The sequence below is a fragment of the Cyrtonyx montezumae genome, unplaced genomic scaffold (assembly GCF_038088225.1).
Source record: "Cyrtonyx montezumae isolate F1298 unplaced genomic scaffold, pur_monq_1.0 scaffold_20, whole genome shotgun sequence".
In the NCBI taxonomy this organism is placed as follows: Eukaryota; Metazoa; Chordata; class Aves; order Galliformes; family Odontophoridae; genus Cyrtonyx; species Cyrtonyx montezumae.
The window spans coordinates 7,417,938-7,430,969 of NW_027071937.1; the positions used below are offsets into that span (position 1 = coordinate 7,417,938).

The window sequence follows — 13,032 nt, forward strand, 5'->3', positions numbered from 1 at the left end:
CAGAGCAGACTGCTGAGGTAAACCTCAGCCCTACAGCCTCGCCAGCATGCGGATACGTGGGGAGCTCCTGTTCCCTCCAAATACGGATAGGAAAGTGATGGAGATACTGCGATAGGCCATTCAGCTAGCTCCCTCCCTCCTCCCTCCTCCCATTTCAAGCCACCTCGGGCATGCTTTGGAAATCCTTCTCAGCACAGCTGGGTGCTGAGGAGTCATTCAAAAGCACCTGCTGCTGGAATGTACTGGAGCTGTGCGTTCAGCTAGTAGCATCCTGCCGACCACAGCGTAAGTGAATGTGTCATTAAATTCCAGGCTTGTGGAAGATTGGCTTTTGTGTAGTTGTTGCTTTGACACTGAATTTAATTCTGTTTTGAGCCTTTTGGGGGCTAACTACTGAACGTCCTCGGTCAAATTTTGTCTTCAGCTGTGTTGCTTTTATTCAGTGCTTGTCTTGCTGCAAGCCCTGCTTTAAATCATCATGTTATGTGCAGAAGGCCCAGAAAGTCAGGCAGTTCCTGCCATGAAAATTGGAAAAACTAAAGGACTCGCTGGATTTCTGATGAGGAAACACAGGCACAGAGACTGTTAAACATTTGTCTCTGTCATGGGGGTGATCGGAGCATTTACTGCAAGACTGTCCTCATGCTTCTGAATTTTGATGACATTTAGTATTTCTTAAAATCATTTTTCTTTTGAGTTAACAAGGAAAAACAACAAAGAAACCAAAAGCAAACCTGAAATGTGTAAAATTTATTGTAAACTGAATCTATAGCATGCTTTCCTCTATTGCATTTATCACTAAAGGGAATAACGAATTACTGTCCTCTGAATGACTTAATAATGCAGGAGGGAAAACTGGGAAAACAGGCACAAAAATGAATGGTTTATATTGGGGCTTTGCTCCTTGCAAACAAGCAGCAAATGTTATTCATTTCAGTGAATTCCACTACTGGCCTTCTCTTGGTGTTTTCTAGAACTAAGGGTCGTGTTTTAAGCTGAAATCCAATGAGCTGAAATTTCATTTATGTTCAGGATCAATAAGGTTAAATGCAGTAAGCCAAAGCTGTCATTAAAAGGCAGTTTCATAGATTGATTTGGCTTGGAAAGGAACCATCTCCTCATTCCACAGTTTCTTTCCTTCAGTCTGTAAATAAACTCTGGGTGGAAAAAAAAAACAGCACAACAGAGTCCTGAGCCCACAAGCCAAATCTAGTGCTTGGGGTGCTCTTCACTTCTTAAGGAAAATGTGGGAGATTGTATCTACCAGGGAAGATGAAACAGGTAGTCTGGATGTCTGGTACTAAAGCAAGGAAACAGGTGGTGTTATAAGGTGCTTAAGTATACAGTGTGCAAAACCAGATCTGCAGCTGATGAAAACTGGCTGAACTCCATGCAAAGTTGAACCCTATTGCTTTATATGTTGTGAAGATCTCTGCTTTTGGCAGCGGAACAGTTTAGGTGCCCCATCACACTTGAGTGTGGATGGGTGGATGGGATAAAGTAGGATCTCACTCGGTTGCTGTAAATATTTATGAACACAGTCATCATTGGTGGGGAATGTGTTGTTACTCAGCATTAATAAGACAGAATGAAAAGAGCAAACATGCCTGAGGCTCATGAGCCCAGATCTGTAGCCCAGGAAATTTTATAAGCATCTGTTCCTCCTCAGATCTTAGATACACTTCTGAAACTCCAGACAGGTAGGTAGATAGCTATGCAGAGTTATAGGTACCTATTTCAAACTAGGAATTATTTCTGTATTGATGTTGATGTATTGAATTCTTAGAGGAATTTGTTTGGTTTTTGAATGCAGATGCTTGGAATCAGCAGTGAGCTCCTTCTGTGCTGGCTCTTCCAGCTCCTCAGTTTCATTCTTCCTTGAGCTTCTGGTCCCAGTGAGCATGATACTGATGAACCAGATTTCATGCTGTGGCTGCCCAGAGGGTTCTAGTCAGCTCAATGTGTAAATGTCTGAAAGTTCAAGGTCTGACAGTTACTGTGAATTATTAGGAAAAATAATTCTTTAACTTAAAGGTTGGGAAAGGCAAGGGGTTTTTTGGTGGCCACTCCTCTCACTCTCTTCTTTCCTTTTGGAAAGCTAAAGCAGTTCTTTATTTTTCTCAAAGATGTCCCAAAGAAAAATCTTCCTTCACCTCTGATAACAAAGTGATGCAGAATTTGGTTTGGCTGAAGCATCCTCCCAGGTGCAGAGTGATCTGGCTTCTGGCTACATTACAGGTTCTGCATATGACATCATCTATGTTATGTGGTCCTTGATTTGTGTTTTGTCTGTAACCATACAAAATGCAGTCTGGTTCTCAGGTAGAGGATATTGGAAAGGGGAAGAATTGCACTAAAGCACAATTCATTTTTTCCAGGTTCAACTTTCAAACTTAGCCCTATCTTTTTTCAGAGTTGATTGTGTTGTGGTTTTCTATGCCATGAAGAACAAGATCTGTATCATGGGATACTTACTCTTTCTCCTTTCATGAGATTACCTAGACAAGTATTTCCATCCGACCCTGTACTGTTCTAATATGCTGATTACTTTACGGAAGAGAGGAAGTGCGACAGTAATTATAAGTAGATAAAGCTCAAGTCAAACATCTTTCTTCACTTGCAGTGCTATCCTGACACCTTAGGGACTCATTTTGTAGGTACAAATCCATTTGTCAGACTTCTGGCTAACACCTCCACACAGCCAGATGTGCTCAGCTCATTGGCTAGCTGTCCTGTGGCTTCAGACCTTAATCCCTGCTGCATCACTGGGGAAAGAATGCCTTCCCCCTTCACCTTTTGCCCAGTCATCTCCTCACTTCCAGCCTGCCTTGAAGCACCTTCCTTTGCAGCATTGATTCCTGGAAGTCCCTACTCATTCGTTATGATGGTTGAGATGATGTTGTTGGCCAGATCCTGGCTCTGGAATTCAGTGGTAAACATTCTCACAAAACGCTTACTGTCTGTCACAATAATTTGCAAATCTGTTTATAGCTGGGATTCTTACAAAATGAAATCAGTCCCCCACATTGCCTTTTCATCCAAATGTCTCCAAGAAACAGAATTGGTGCCCTCAATGACATCACTTTTCTTGCTGCTGCTTAACTCAGCATTGAGCAATAAGCATTGGGGTTTTTTCCTACTTTGGGGCTCTCAAGGTATAAGAGCAAAGGGTTCTTCCATCCCCTGTTGCTATTGCAAGGGAAACCTGAATGGAAGATTGTTCAAGATATCTGCTGCAAAGTCTGTTGTGTATGTTGGCAGGCAGTGTGAACGGGAGCCAAAGCAATGTTTATCAAGTACGTTCAAAACTTCAGTGTTATGTCATTAGAGAAAGAACATTATGCTATTTCTGATATCCTGTGTTAGAAGTTGGGGAGATGCTGCAGTACAGAATGTATGGGTATCATTTATGCCATAACTTCGGGGCTCTTTAGCAGCTGTGAAAGGCTGCACTGAACTTGTTCAGAATCCAGCTGTCCTTTCCATCCTCATACACTGCCAGTACAATGTGCTGAAACATTTGGATGTTGTACTGAGGGATATGGTTTAGTGGGAAATATTGGTGATAGGTAGATGGTTGGACTGGATGATCTTTTCCAACCTTGCTGATTCAATGATTATACATGCTTATATAGCATGACAAAGACCTAATTGTACTCTAAATAAGCATAACTTCCAAGGAGGTTCCAAATTGGGTGATGTGAATACTAAGGACTATGAAATACATGAGAAAGTTTAGTACTGGTGAGACTTCACATTAGGTAGCTGTCTCCAGTAGGCTCTGAAAGCTAACCTCAGTCATTGTGTTGCAAAGGTGGAAGCTGTGCATCACACCTACCATAGCTCAGGAAGCAAACAACTGATATTTGATGTTCAGAGGGATCTCATGTTGAGCTGCTTTCTTCAGCATGTCAGCTTAGTGACTTGGGGTAAAGCATGCTTACCAAGGAAACATTGAAATAGGTCTTTACAAAAGGTCTGTGTATCAGAAGGTGCTGTGGAAAAGACCTAAGCAGCCTGGTGTGTGAGGTCAGAACATTGGAATGAAGAATTTGAGCTGGAATTTGGGAACAAAGGGATGCAGAAGGATACGCTGCATTCCTGTAATGGAACTGACACAGCGGAAGGCAGCTGTGAAAGCTTCACTGCAAATAATATCAGTGGCTTTAAAACCTACCTAGAAGGGATAAGGCACCAATTCCAAAAACAGAAGGAGGGTTGGACATAAACAGCCCCTTTGCACAGACTGCAGTTTATCTGTGCTGAAAGTGTGTATGAGTTCAGCAGTTGCATGTTTTTTAAAGGAAATACTCAAGAGTCTGCAGGTGTTTCTAAGAGCTGTATGTGATACATGGGTAGTTTATTGAGCAGGAGGAAAATACTTTACAAATGGTTGAAGGCATCCTGAGTTCAGGCTGAGCCATATGGCCTGGTGGTGCCCAGCTGGGGAGCAGGAGGCACTGAGGACCTACTCCTCTACTGCCATTTCTGCTGTGGGTATGAGGAATGAATGGATTTTACTGTGCAAGCAGTGTAAAGTGACAAAAGCGGGATGTTTCTCTCTGGATGGATTTTAGTGGCAGTCTAGTATCTCTTGCTTGTGCTGGGGAGGCCTCTTCTCAGTATATGGATCTTACTGTTCCATGTATCGTGAGAATGAGAGAAAGACTGTGCTGACTTCCAAGATTGCCTTCCCTCTTTAACATTGCCTTTTTGACTGTAGGTCTCTACTCCTGGCAAATATGTGTTATGTCATGGTATGACATCTCTTGGTCATCCAGGACTGGAAAGTCATAGGAAGGGACAAGCATCTTTCTGACGTGGTGGTCAGTGTATGTGGTCTCTGACTTTTGTGGCATAGCTCCTATCATTTCCTAACTTGTTTAACTGCTTGCCTAGAGAATGGAAGCTCTTCTGTTTGCCCAGTTCTTTTAATTGACCTTAGGACGAGTTTGTGATCAGGAACTTTCATTAATTAACTTCATGAAATATTAAAGAAGTTATATATTATATATGCTGTTTTACGTAGCTGGACAGGAAACAATTCAGTAATGTCCCGCAGATCTCAGAGCTCTTCCAAGGTTTTGTGCTGTGCTCAACCTGATTTCCAAGCTCAATTTCCTCGAGGCTATTTGGAGAAAGCTTTGTGGAAGTGTCCAGGTTGTTGACATTTTGCCCAAATAGATCAATTAACCTGTGAAGGAATTGGAGATCTGCACTCCCTATGTCATGAAGCTCCCTGAGCCACATTATTCATGTTCTCAAGGAAAAAATGCATCCTGTTGATGTGTTATGTCTCACCTAGTGTTTCCTGATACCATATAGGATGCTGCACCTATGCGTTTCTGGTGTCAAATTCAGCCACTTTTAGAAGCTTTCTTCTTCCAGATGGAATACAGTCTATTGACACAGTTGGCTTTTTACTGTGTGGTGAAACATCAACTGCTTCCTCTCATCCAGTCCTTCATCTCGTCATTTAGAAGATGAGTTCACTTGCACCAGTCAAAGTTTGGAGTAACAGTATTTGCTTATAGGAAGCTATTTTGGATTTACACCCGTTAGCATCAAGATTTGCTCGAGTCTTCTCCTTCCTCTCACCCCCTTTCTCCACAGTTAAACCACCCTGATGTTTTTGAAGGCTCTCGCATTCACGTCTCACATTAAATGCACAGTAGTCTGGAGGTCAGGCAGTCCCAGGATGCTGTGAATGTATGAACTCTCTGAAATAGAGTTGCCTTTCATCACATTCTTCTTTAGTGGAGTGAGAGATTTAATTTAATGGTTAAAAAAATAGAATAAGAAATGTGATACATGATCAACTCCATCAGATTGTGTAGGAAAATGAGAGTTGGCAGGTGGAAACAGCAGCCCAGCCCTTCTGTAACTTCCATCTGAAAAGGCTGATTATGGAACGAGCACTCTGCTTAGTGCTCCCCAGTGAGCCCTGTCTATCAGCATCCAGAATCCACTTGCGTTTGAATGAACACTATTGTAATTGTCTGTTTTTCAAACATTATTTTTCAGACAAGTCTCCTCTTCAGGGCATATTTCATACATTCTCTCTTAAGTGCATGCATTACACCTAGGCAAAACATAAGTAGAAGAGCTAAAAGCAAAAGGGGAAGAGCAGGTCTCTCTGTGAAAGAGACGTAGGTATAACCTTGGTCTGCTTTTAGCAGAGAAAACCTGCAAAGTGTCCGTAGTTCCCTTTGACATAGCCAACATTATGCTTAGAAGTCAGCTTCTGGAAAGAACAAGGGCTAAGTGAAAAAACTAAGAACATTTTGTATGTTCTTTGCCCTTGTTACCGAACTCCTTGCTCTCGTCTGCCAGCAGATGTTAAAAATGTATTTTTCTATTTTACTGATGGTTAACTGCTTCATCTTTACCACTGTTGGAACAGGCACTGGTGCTAAGGATCACTTCCAAGATTGTCTTTAGAAACGCCAAGTGCTGATTAGCCTGGAGATGTGAATTGCTCACTATTTTCTGCACCTTTTTTGATTTTATTTTTTCTTACCGGATCTATGACCTCCTAAATCTCTGAAACTGTCTCTGCTCTCTGAAGCAGCCACTGAAAGGAGTAAAATCTAGTGTGCTTTCTTTCCCGAACTGTAACTATAACATGTGAATATATGAAGTTCACGACATAGGTCCCCATAGAATAAAGGCAGGGTATTTCTCCCCATTTTTCTGGCTATCATCATCTGGCTGCCTGAAGATTTGATATACCGTAGTAGTTCTCATGAGCTTCTGATTGAGCATTTCTCAGTGTATGTCTGTGACACCTCCATTGCAGAAGCTGTAAGCTTGCTTATACCAGCCCACACACTTGACTGGTTACCAGTGCTTATCATGGCACTGATGTGTGAGTATTGACATGGATTATGTTATTAGCACAGAGGCTCTGCTCTAGGAGGAGAATCAGTGCATCAGGGGTTAGTACCCACTCTGCAGCTCTGTTTTGAGAATCTGAGGTCTGGGAGTGTGGCTGCGGAGATGGCACAAACAGGGAAGTTGTGTTCTGGTTTTATGCAGCCTCTGTGCTCCCTGGCCCAAAGGAAGAGCAGTCTTAGAAGGGGTTCTGTCACATCCCGGTGATCTCTCAGTGTGGCTGAGCATCCTCTACCTACAGAGAGTGATTTGTTTTATTGTGACTGCTCACAGAGCAGCAAGATGCCCCAGCTCACTTCTGTGGCTACGTCATGGGATAATCTGAATGCAAAGGAAGTTATTTGGCAGCTTGTTTCAGCAGACAATACCACTGTTGCTGCCAAACGCTTTTCTTCTGGCTTGCCTTGGGGTGGGCAGGGGGGGAAACAGCCACAACTAATTGGAAACAGGTATTTGTCTGCAGGTAGTGCTGCCAGACAGAAGCCCTTCTGCATCTCGCGGAGTCCACCCAATCTGCAGTGTATGAACAAGCCCCGTGGGGAAAGGGATGAATTTTTCACACCTGTTTCTCCAAATTTAATAATAATAAAAAATTCCATGCAAGCTGAAGGAAGGCAACATTCCAGTAACATTTTGCTTTTACTGACTGAAATTTCCCGTAAGATGGGCCTCTGGATATAGAATGGAAAATCTGTCCTCACTCACTTCCCCCTCAGTGCTGGGCGGACGTATGGAGTCTGGTTGCTCTTTTCATTCTTGCCAGGGCTGCTGCAGTAGCTCTGTGCTTGTTAGTCCCGGGTGCCGTGAAGTCAGAGCCACGAGTCTCGCCGTCACAGGAGGCAGAGAGTGATGGTTTGTTCCAGGGGACGTTCCTAAACCCTGTGTCACTTCGTTACACAGCAAATTGAGAACAGACACCCGTAATGCAGACAGAAGGGAAGGGAAAAAAAAAAAAAGAAAAAGAAAAAGGAAAAAAGGGAGTCATGATAGCATCAGAGAAATATGTGTAAAGTCCAGAAGTGCTTCTGCACTTTGGCCAAAGGCCAAGGGGAAATCCGAGATGCTTGATGTACTGAACTCCGGGTTTCCCACCACACTTCTTTTCAATCACTTACCAACAGGTAGCGAGACACAAACTTTTCAGTGTGTCTATGAATGTGTTGAGGTGGTGGAAAACTACAGAGGGAGGACGTGGGCTGAATGCAGCTCTAATGGACTGGAATTCATGACATGGAGTAACTTGTTGGCTTTGCAAAATGGAATCACTTCCTAACTGTAACGAGCAATCTTGGACATGATCATTTTGGGATACCAAAGCACTGGCTGCTACATGAGTACTTGTAATCCTCATTGCATAATAGTGTCTGTAAAAAGCTTTTAAAGGGAAATAAAATATTTGGGATTTGATAGCTGCATAGGTCCTACATCCTCTCTGTGTTCTCCAGGCATCAATTTTAGAAGTCAGCCTTGTGAACGCCACTGCCTTTGCCAGAATAAATGTGGCTGGAACTAATAACGTTAGGAAAACTCTCCCATAATATAAATATTTTTACATGAGAGAAACCTAACTGTACTGTAGTAAAATCAGAGCTTTCCTGGAGATAAAAGATGAAAATAGATCTACAGCAGGAACTCTTTTCTTGGTTAGATCTTCACCTTGTCTGTGTGCTTTTGTGCATTCCTTATTGTAGACAGTGACTGACATTCATTTGGGATACCCAAAGAATTGAATTTACACAGCAACAAGCCCTTTCTGCTCTGTCTTGATTGTTTTGAAAACATTGGTATTATTAAATGATTGATACTGCTAGTGCAGGAAAAGAAATGTCCATTCTTTTGTGAATTAAACTTGAATATTCAATTGACTATCTTTTGGTAAATGAAGCTTTGAAAGAATATTTGCACAATAGCGTCCTACAATTTTTTGCTCCAAAAGCATCCAGGTGAAAAAATTGTATTCAGAATAAAAGCAGGACACGTGATTCCTGTTGCTGCTCTGTCATATACATGTGGGCTGATATAGGTTATTCTGTTGTGGAAGTTTTGTCTTGTTTGTTAGCTCTGAAAGGACAGACATCTTAAGTATGACCATAAACTGGGAAACTGAACTTAATGGTCAGGATTCAACTGCAAGCTTGCAACTTTTTGTCGAGTTTGAGGCTTCAATGTTTCTGACACAGTCACTCAGTTTTTTCTTTTTTTTTTTTTGGTTCAAATTAAAGCTAAAACCTGGATTTCTAAAGATACAGAAGCTACGTAAGAACTGAGCTAACCCATTTGAAGAAGTCTGGGATTACAGCTGTCTTTAATGAAATTTGAGTTAGCTACAGAAAATGTAAGTAAGCTAAATCCCATCTGCTTTGAGGTTTCCCTTTGGTCCCAGAAGCAGCCAACTGCAGGATATGAGGAGAGGTGTACGGGCTCCTACCGGAAACGCTGGGGGAAAGGCAAGGCAAGAAGGGGCCTCCCTCTGCTCCTGGGGTATGCTTTTGTGATGTGACCTCACCACTCCCAGCCTCGTGTAACAACACAGTGCAATGCATTGTGAAATTCAAGGGGAGAGCAGAGAGAGCTTGTCTTCCCCCTCAGCACCACACAAATGGGATGTGCTCGGCATAGAGCTGGTGGCACTCTGTTTTCCCATCACTTCTCTTTGTCCATAGATCACAGAGAAAATGGGCAGTGCCTATCCTACCTATCAGATCCCTTTTTCCCTCTGCCTCCAGGATATTGCTTTTGAACCCATGGTTCAACATCCAGAGGTCTTCCTTGAAAGTGAGCATGTTAGTTCCAGCTTGTTCAGCGAGCATTTGGTTGCTCTGCACAAAAACTTTGCAGTTTGAACAGCTCTGTTGCCTGGCTCACATTTCTACTCCTTCGGTGAACCTTTCACCTCTTCAGCTGCCTGCAAAGACTGAGAATTACAAAGCAAATGATGGGTTCTGCATCAGTCAGATTCTTGACTTTATGATGATCTGCTGCTCAGACTCAAAAGCAGGACAGAGAGCTTAAAGATCCTTATTTGTTAATTTGAGACCGTGATTTATTATTTTTAAACACTTTTAGGATATGCTTTCAAGACCAGAAACACAAGTGTCTACGACCAGGATAATGATTTGTCTCTATGCTTGCTTATCTTCACTTGCAGGAATGGCAGCGATGATGCAAGTGTTTATAAAAGGGGTTAAACTGCAGCTTTTTCTTAATTTCAAGAGGGTGCATGATTTAATGTCCTTCTGCACTATCTTCCTTTGCATTAGGGTTTTGCTTTTAGCACTAAGACAGCTGTGATGACAGCTTTCTGCTTTAAAGACTGCATGTGGTTACCTTGAAAGCCAGTGAGTTTTGTTGCTCCAGTTAACAAAAATTGATCGTGGTGTAATGATTATTAAATCCACAACCTTCAAGTCCATGGATCCAAATCCTTACAAATTCCTCGTAGTATTAATAAGTCTTGATCCTAATCTTTGATCTCATCCTCCTGCCAACATTGTGTTCAATTTTGCTGTCGCTTTCCTCTCAAGAAGCTCTGTATGCATCATGAAGCTTATTTTACTAAACTGTGCTGGTTTTGGTATAGTTTGTTGTGCCCTAGGGAAGATTTACATGACCTTTAGGGTCCCATCTCTTTCTTTTTTTAAGTGCTTTGATATATATACATTTTTAAAGAAATGTGCATTTAGGACAAAATATTTATCTTAAACTTATGAAATCATTTTTCCAATGTCTTTTAGTTACAGTACAGCATGTCTCGTGCTAATCAGAATTCTGTCTGAAGGGGGGTGGTAAGAAAGAGTGGGGCAGACTCTTCAGTGGCATCTTCTGTGATAGATGGTTTCAGGCTGAAAGAGGAGAGATTTTGGTTGGATATGAAGAAAAGGTTGTTTGTAATAAGGGTGGCAGGGCATTGGCACAGGCTGCCCAGAGAGGTGGTGGTGCCCCAACCCTGCAGACAGCCAAGGTCAGGCTCTTGGGGCTCTGAGCATGGATGGAGCTGTGGGTGTCCCTGTTCATTGCAGGGAGTGGGACCAGATGGCTTTTAAGGTCCATTCCTTAGAACAGACTGAATATATTCTCTATCAATAAAGTCTCATCTGAGGAAATGCTTTCATGAGCCACCTGATGCAAAGCCCTTCGGGGCCATCACTGAGCCCTTCAGGGGCTCCACAGTGCAGGGGTTGTGTGTGTAGGATTGCTAACACAGCATGAAGGTGATTCAGATGAACACCATCAAGTTCCTACTTAAAATTAAAACAGATTCTTGTTAAACAAGACACACTATATACATGAAGACACAGACCAAGGGAATGTTGCTTCTGCTATCTGTGGAGAGCTGTTTTTCAGCTGCTGTGTTTGTTAGATACCTTCATCCCTATCCAAAGGGGGTGCTCACAGTCCCTGGGAACAGTCCTGTTGGTTTATAAAGTACCTTCCCCCACAAGTCCTTGTGAAGATAGCAGGGTGAAATTGCACTGTGTTTTCTATCTAAAGAGTACTTAAACATACTCACATCTGTTTGTGCTCTGTATCTGACTGCCTTTCAGGCTTTTACTGACATTAGGAATCTCTTCACTTGAGGATGCATGCTGATAGCAGCTATCATTACATTTGAACATCTTTCAGCTGGAATGGATAAGCACTACAGATTTTGCTTTGTTGTTGTTGCTATTTAAGCTTCAGTGTGAAAACAGTTCCTGTGGAACACTTAGGGGTGTGTTTAATGCCATTACCTGTAATTTTGGCATCAATAAGCTTGAACACACAATTATAGTGAAGGGTACTTACATTTATTGTGATGAATAGAAGCGTGCGCTTAAGTTTTTCTAATGACCTCAAGCACTTAGAAGATGCAAATTGGCATAATGTGGTATGGAAAAGCAGATGAGGTGTTTTCCCTGTGTCATCTATGGCTTCATCTATTATGAGTGATGCTGACATGTTGATAAAGCCTTTACACCATCCTAAATAGTAACTTTTGTTTTCTCTCTTGGTCCTTGGTATGTTGGCATAATCTTGTTTCTCTTCCTACTTTGATACGTAGCAAAATCCTTATCTTGCCTCACAAACTTCTAATGAAGGCTACTACAAATTTAATTTATGCCAAAGACCTTTATGAAGATTAGAAGCTACTTTGCCACAGAGCCTGACACCATCAATTTGGATGGAAAATACTTAAACATCGATATAGTTGTTCCTCAGTTTACTGCTTATTTCTTGCAATGAATTCTTCTTGACTGAATTTTTCATAGTGCTGTCTAGATTTTATTAATAAATATTTTGGATACCATTGGCAATAAACTCTTGTCTAGTGTACATTATGAGTATGTTGCTGCCTACCTTGCAAAGTATGTTTATTTCATAGGCCAGAGAAGAAGGTGTGAGGACATGATCAAAGTCATCTTTGAGAGCATGGCAGACCTTGTGTTAGTCATCTGGCTCCACTGTCATGGATGCTTAAATAGGCACATGGTTTCTTTTCAGTGGTGTGATAAGAGAGTTTGAAATAACTTTATTAAACACCAGCATCTTCTCCGTTACCTTTTGTTTGTGATTCAACTTGTGGTCTTTCTAGGTCATAAAAATACTTCCAGGATGTACTAAGCCCTTTGCAAAGAAAGTTAAAGAAAGGCTAAATAGGCATTGGTCACAGCTGGCTTCCTGCGTGCAAACCCAGTGGGTCTGCTCTCAGACAGCTGTGTTCTATTTCTTTACTTGAGAAAAGAATGCAACATCATGACAATAATAATAAAACCAATTAACAGAGAAGATTTCATTCTCCTTATTGGAGAATGTCTCTTAAAAATTCCAAAATTTTGCCAGTAATTTAGTGACTGGCAGGATATTTAATATTTTTGGGGGGCATTATGGAGCCAAACTTTACTGGAGCTCTAAGAACTCATGATCTGAGCATCAGTTGCCAACTTGCACCTTGGGATTCTGTATTCATCCACTTAGGTCAGACTTCCCTTGGAGTAGGGATAAACTTCTGCCTTTTCTGATATCAAAACAGTGCTGTTCATCATGGGTCGCAATTAGAGCCATTAATTCAGGAAAGGAGAATATTAGTATACAGGCAACATGAACCATTGCAAATACCAGATATTTAAAGCAAGAGTTTAGCTATTTGGATGCTATCTG

The 13,032-nt window shown here is 41.8% G+C and overlaps 1 protein-coding gene across 1 annotated transcript in view; it reads left to right on the top strand.

Moving 5' to 3' along the window:
- The first annotated feature begins 212 nt into the window (after positions 1-212).
- TNC (tenascin C) overlaps positions 213-13,032 on the top strand; it is an 83,532-nt gene continuing 70,712 nt past the window's right edge. Inside the window, exon 1 of the mRNA XM_065737626.1 lies at positions 213-285. The gene's annotated coding sequence lies outside the window, so the exon portion shown is untranslated. The remainder of the gene's footprint in view (positions 286-13,032) is intronic.